At 46.9% G+C, this 6,000-nt stretch overlaps 1 long non-coding RNA gene across 1 annotated transcript in view; it reads left to right on the forward strand.

Moving 5' to 3' along the window:
• Window positions 1–5,535, forward strand: part of LOC143442367 (uncharacterized) — a 30,053-nt gene extending 24,518 nt beyond the window's left edge. The window contains exons 4-5 of the long non-coding RNA XR_013110487.1: window positions 2,929–3,059; window positions 3,472–5,535. This is a non-coding gene — a long non-coding RNA (uncharacterized LOC143442367). The remainder of the gene's footprint in view (window positions 1–2,928; window positions 3,060–3,471) is intronic.
• Window positions 5,536–6,000: the final 465 nt, after the last annotated feature.

Raw genomic sequence — 6,000 nt, forward strand, 5'->3', positions numbered from 1 at the left:
TGCGGGTCCCCTAACAACTGGAGCTGGGGTGGTCTCTGACTCTGTTGCCTGCTTGCAGATGCTGTACCGGAAATATCAGATATGTACATTACAATTCATATCTGTAACAAAATTACAGTTGTGAAGTAGCAACAAAATGATTTTTTGATTGGGGGATGTCAGGATATGAAGCACTGCATTATAGGGTCACAGCATTAGAAGGGTTGAGAACCACTGAGCTCATGGGCTAGGCCATGGACCTCAGTGGAATCCAGGCAGAGGAGGATCCTGAGTCTATGGCCCACTTCTCCAAGCTAGTGTTCTTCAGTGCTCAGAAGAGCATCCCGCACCTGCATCTTGCGCTCACCTTAGTTGGACCTTTACTGTGAGGACCTAGAGCAGAATAACAGGGTCACAGAGCATGTACAGTGGACAGGTCCTCTCTCTATCCTTCCCTCCCTCCTTCCCTCCCTTCCTTCCTTCCCTCCTTCCTTCCTGCTTTTTTTCAGTTTTTCGAGTTAGGGTTGTTCTGTGTTGCCCTGGCTGTCATGGAACTCACTCTGTAGACCAGGCTGTCCTCAAAATCAGAGATCTGAGAGATCCACCTGCCTCTGCCTTTCCCTCTGCCTGTGCCTCTGTCTCTGTGCTGGGACTAAAGGTGTGTGTCGCCACCATCCACCACCGCTGCAGTTGCCACCACACCACCACTGCCCTGTGAGAGTTTGACAGGTTTCATGCATCTGTTCAGAGTTGTTTCTGGGTTGTTTTGTTTTGTTTTTGATTCTGTCACTGGGTCTCACTCCATATCACTGGCTGGCTTATAACTCATTATATAGTCCAGACTGGCCTCAGATCCACACTCTTGAGTGCTGGGATCAAAGGTGTGTGCTACCCTGCCTGGCTATTTCATGTACATGTGTGTGATATGTTTGTGGTGTGTGTATATATGTATATATGTGCGTGGTGCATGTATATATGTGTGTGTACTTGTATGTGTGTGGTATGTGTGTATTTGTGTATGTATGTGGGTGTGTGTACATGTGCTATGTGTATATGTATGTGTGTATATGTGTGCTGTATGTATGTGTGTGTGGTGTGTGGATGTGTATGTAATTTATATATTTATGTATATGTGCATGTGTATGTATATGTGTGTACATATGTGTTGCATATATGTGATATGTATGTATGTGTACTTGTGAGTATGCTGTATGTGTGTGAGGTATGTGTATTTGTGTATATGTGTATGTGTGTATAAGTACATGTGTGGTGCATATGTGTAGAGTATTTGTGTGTGTACTTGTGTGTGTGGTGTGTGTGTGGTATCTGTGAATGTTGTGTGTATGCATATGTATGTGTGCATGTGTGTATATATATGTGTGTGTGTGCTATGTGTGTGTATATATATATGTGTGTGTTGTGAGTGCATGTTTGCATGCATGTGTGTGTTTGTGTGTGCATGTGTGTGTTGTGAGGTTTGAGGTGAGGTGAGAAGCAGGGGTTTGATACCAGCTATCTGTGGCTGTGTGTTTAGCTCTGTCAAGTTACTCTGACTTTGGGTTCCTCCATCAGCAAGTAGTAGCAGTCAGGTCGAGAAACATCAGATGTTAGCTTTACAATGGTAAGAAGCTCTTTTAAGGGCCAGGCAGTGGTGGCGCACACCTTTAATCCTAGCACTTGGGAGGCAGAGGCAGGCGAATTTCTGAGTTCGAGGCCAGCCTGGTCTACAGAGTGAATTCCAGAACAGCAAGGGCTATACAGAGAAATCCTGTCTTGAAAAACAAAACAACAACAAAAAACCCCACAAAAACACAAAAAAACAAAATAAACAAACAAAAAAACCAACCAACAACAACAACAACAACAACAACAACAAAGCTCTCTTAAGCCCCAAATGGATAGACTAAGAATCACACCAGAAAGAGTTACAGTGACTCCCTCCTGACAAACTCCAGCAGGTTCCTAACTCTGATGCCCAAGGGAACTATTCATTAAAATATCACTTACTATATGTTGTACTTTTTTAAAAAAAGATTTCCATTTCTTTCTGTTTCTCTATTTGTATGAGTACAGGTGATTTCCTGCATGCATGCCTGTGCACTGTGTGTATCCAGTGCCAAGAACAGGGTGTCAGATCCCTGGGACTGGAGTTGCAGACAGTTGTGAGCTGCCATGGGGTGCTGAGAATCAAAACCTGTGTCCTCTGGAAGAGCAGCCTGCACTCTTAACTGCTGAGCCATCTCTCCAGCCCCTGTTCTTTCTTTTTTTCCTCAGAGTTTTTTTTTTTTTTTCTTAAATTATATATGTATATGTGCATATGTGTCTGTACTTGTATGTGCCAGTGTCTGAGGAGGCCAGAAGTATTGGATCCCCTGGAACTGAAGTTACAGGCAGTTGTTAGCTGCCATGTGGGTGTTGAGAACTGGACTCCAGTTCCCTGGAAGATCAGTAAGCACTTTTTTTTTTTTTGTTTTTCTGAGACAGGGTTTCTCTGTTAGCCTTGGCTGTCCTGGAACTCACTCTGTAGACCAGACTGGCCTCGAACTCAGAAATCCTCCTGCCTCTGCCTCCCAAGTGCTAGGATTAAAGGCGTGCACCACTACTGCCTGGCCAGTAAGCACTTTTGTTGCACAGCCATCTTTTCTGGCCCCACATTCTGTACATTTTGGATAATGGCATCTTTAGTCTCATTTAGGAACTGCTGTATAGCTTATATGATAGCCTAAATGATAACACTATATGTTAACACTAAATTGTCCTTGTTGAGCGGAAGGAAAATTGAGATCCATAGGGGTAAGACACTTGCTCCTATGTGACAGTTGGGCATGTCGGTGTCAGGGTTGGGGCTAGCCACAGTGTCTTGGCTATCTCTCACATAAGACAAAGAAGTTCAGTGGCTTGTTTAAGGTGGCCCAAGTTTCTTCTCTGTCATATTACTTTCTTATGCAGGCTGATGGAATTTTCCAGGATCTTGGGGCTGGATGTGACGTCTGTGGTCTTTAGATGTTTGGCGGAGATTACCAAGACAGCAACACCCTGACTGTCAGAAGATCACGCTAGTGCCCCAGCAGGCCCAGTAGGTAAGAAGGTAGGAAGAGAATCCCAGGAATCTGAGGCCAGAGATCAGAACACTCCACCCTCAAGTGCCTCCCTTCCTGCCCCTTCTTTCTCCAGTAAACCCTACAGGAAGAAGGCCTTGCTATCTGCTTCGGGGAAGCAGCTCCCACTGAGACAGTTCCTTACCTTAGACTGGCCCCGCCTCTCCTCTCCCGGGACAGTGAAAGTGGAGCCATCACAATGACCACGACCATGCATGTGGTTTATTCTCAGGACTTTCCCTGCGTTGTCTCCCAAGTTCATCTTCCCGAGAGCCCCAAAATGGGTCCCTAGCATTCCTATTTGACAGAAGAGGAAACTGAGGCTTAGAATGGGCGAGTACTTTGGTGGTGGGGACCTTGCTTTTAATCACACACAGTCTTCTTCGGAATACAGATTCACATCTGGGCAAAGGGATCTCCTGTGTCACATGATCAGACGTGTGATTGAGGGGAGGACCCGACAGAATGAGCTCCTGAGATGAGGCTCTCCGTTCTGATCTAACCTCAGATTCTGGATGATTTGAACAGATTGTTTGCCCTCTCTCTGTGCCTTGAGGGACTTCTGCAGTGCTACAGGAGTGAGACTTAAATCCCCACCCCACCTGCTCATGCTATGTATGTGTGACTGGCAGAGGGGAAGGGCAGATAACGGTAGCTTTTGAGTGCTATCTGGGCTACCCACGATCTATCTGGGCACCGCTGCCAGTGCTGTGGCCTTAGTTTGTGGTTGGGCAGATTTTTATTTAAATACCTTTACTAATGTTAACTTGCGATAGAATCCACAGTGGACAAGAAAGTCAATGGGAAGTATTTCTTCAACAAATAAAAAGAGCAATGGAGCCTGTCAGTTCACAGCTTGAACTGGGCTCTGAGCCCAATTCTTCTCTAGCCTCCATGATCTGTAAAGTGAAAACACACACACACACACACACACACACACACACTCCCCTGTGATCTCTGATTTGGGGACAGGGTCTTGCCATGTAGCTCAGGCTAACTTCAAACTCATGATTCTCCTGCCTCAGCATCCCAAGTACTGGAATCACAGTTATATGCCACTGAGCCCAAATTTGTTTTCAGTCTCTGACTCTTATGGTCACTAAAATCCTGCTGCTACTTCAACTGTTGTCCTGGTGCCTCCTGAGGCCTGCCTTGTCCAGATCACCAGGTAGAAGAGCCTGGGTCTCAAACAACTCAATGATGGGAACTCAGGTGGGCAGAGGATGAGGAAGGACCACATTGCCCCAAGGACAGGCTGCTCCCTCTTTGGCCCAAAGAGTCCACCCTCCCCCAAGTGGCTGAGGGCCTGGCCTGAGATCAGAGGTCCACCAGCGTCAACCCGACCCTGCCCAGCGCGTCAAGAGGCGCCTTCTCAGCACAGAACAATGCCGGTTCTTTGAAGGGCTGGGCAGCAGGGGATGGGTGTTTCTCCAAACACAGGGCCTCCTTTGCAAAACAGGCTTTGATTCCCAGGCCCAGAGGCCCCAGGTGCCTGTTGGGCGGCAGTCGGGTGGCTGGGGGCTTTGTTTGGCAGGAAGAGGGGCCTTGGAGACTCAGGAACAAAGGCGGGGACAGAGCTGGATGGAGTTGTGGTGGCCTGGGTAGGCAATCAGGCTTACAAAAGTGGGGGTGGGGTCTGTACATCTCTGGCAGTCCCTCTTCAGCCTGGCCCACTCAGGGCAGTCCCTGTTCCCTGTAACTCTGTCATGAATACAGCATGTGCAGTTGAACTTCCAGGTTGGCCTGGTTGGCCCCTGGGTTCCAAAAAAACTCTAATTTGGGAATGAAGTCGATAAGACTGGAGACCTGAATCCAGGAAGCAGGAGCCAGAGAGCCTAGAACGGAAAGTCCCTGGCTAGTGCACCAAGTCTTAGGGTACGGTGTTAAAACTGAGGGGTCTGATTTGTGTCAAATATCATGCTGAGTGCTGGAGGCACCTGGCTCTCTCACTTAACCCCCATCTCCCCTATTGATAGTATCTGAATCCCCTATGCGGCCTTTGCCTCTCTGCTCAGGGTTGTTCTTTCTGCTCTGCAAGATTGGCCTCACAGATCCAGAACTGAGGACTCCATGCCCGCATGCGGGGCAGGGCTGGCTCTCAACCTCTTTCAAGCCATGGCTTAGAATCTTGCATTCTTCAAGGCAGCTCACTGTCCTCCCTGAACCCTGAATCTGGATACAACACAAGAGCCACTGGTCTGGGTACCTCAGCCAGTTTTATTTACACATGTAGCTCCATCTAGATTCTGCTAGACAGTACACGTGATTAGCATTTTCCATCAATTAACTGTATAAACAGATTACCGTCTGCAAGGTGGAGGTGGGTCTCCCACAGGGCCTGTGTATAATTAAGGGGGAGGGGGAAAGAGATGTTTTATAGAATTGAATTATATAAAATCACTGTTTCTGTGTCATATGTGATTGGGTATTGGTATTTCCATATTGTTCAGCCTAATATTTGTGGAATGAATAAATGAATAGTTCTCAAAAACTATCACGAACTACACATTATCTTTCACTGAAAAGAATAGTAGGTGGAGGTGGGATCGCTTGAGAGATGATGACTCAGTGGTTAAGAGTACTTGATGTCCTTCCAGAGGATCTAGGTTCGATTCCCAGCACGCACATGGAGTCTCATGACCATCTGTAACTCCAGTCCCAGAGGACACAATGTCTTCTTCTGGTCTCTGCAGACACTACATGCATGTGATACACAGTCATACATGTAGATAAAACACTCATATACACAAAATAAAAATAAGTAAACTCTCAAAAAAGAAAGGAAGAAAGAAGGCTTGGACTCAGGGGATTAGCCAGGCTAGGTGGCATATACCTGCAAGTCTGGCACAGGCCTGCCCTGGGGAGTGGGGGCAGTGGGGTCAGGAATTGGAGGACATTTTATGCTATATAGGAAGTTTGAGGC

The sequence above is a fragment of the Arvicanthis niloticus genome, chromosome 5 (genome assembly GCF_011762505.2).
Source record: "Arvicanthis niloticus isolate mArvNil1 chromosome 5, mArvNil1.pat.X, whole genome shotgun sequence".
Lineage (NCBI taxonomy): Eukaryota > Metazoa > Chordata > Mammalia > Rodentia > Muridae > Arvicanthis > Arvicanthis niloticus.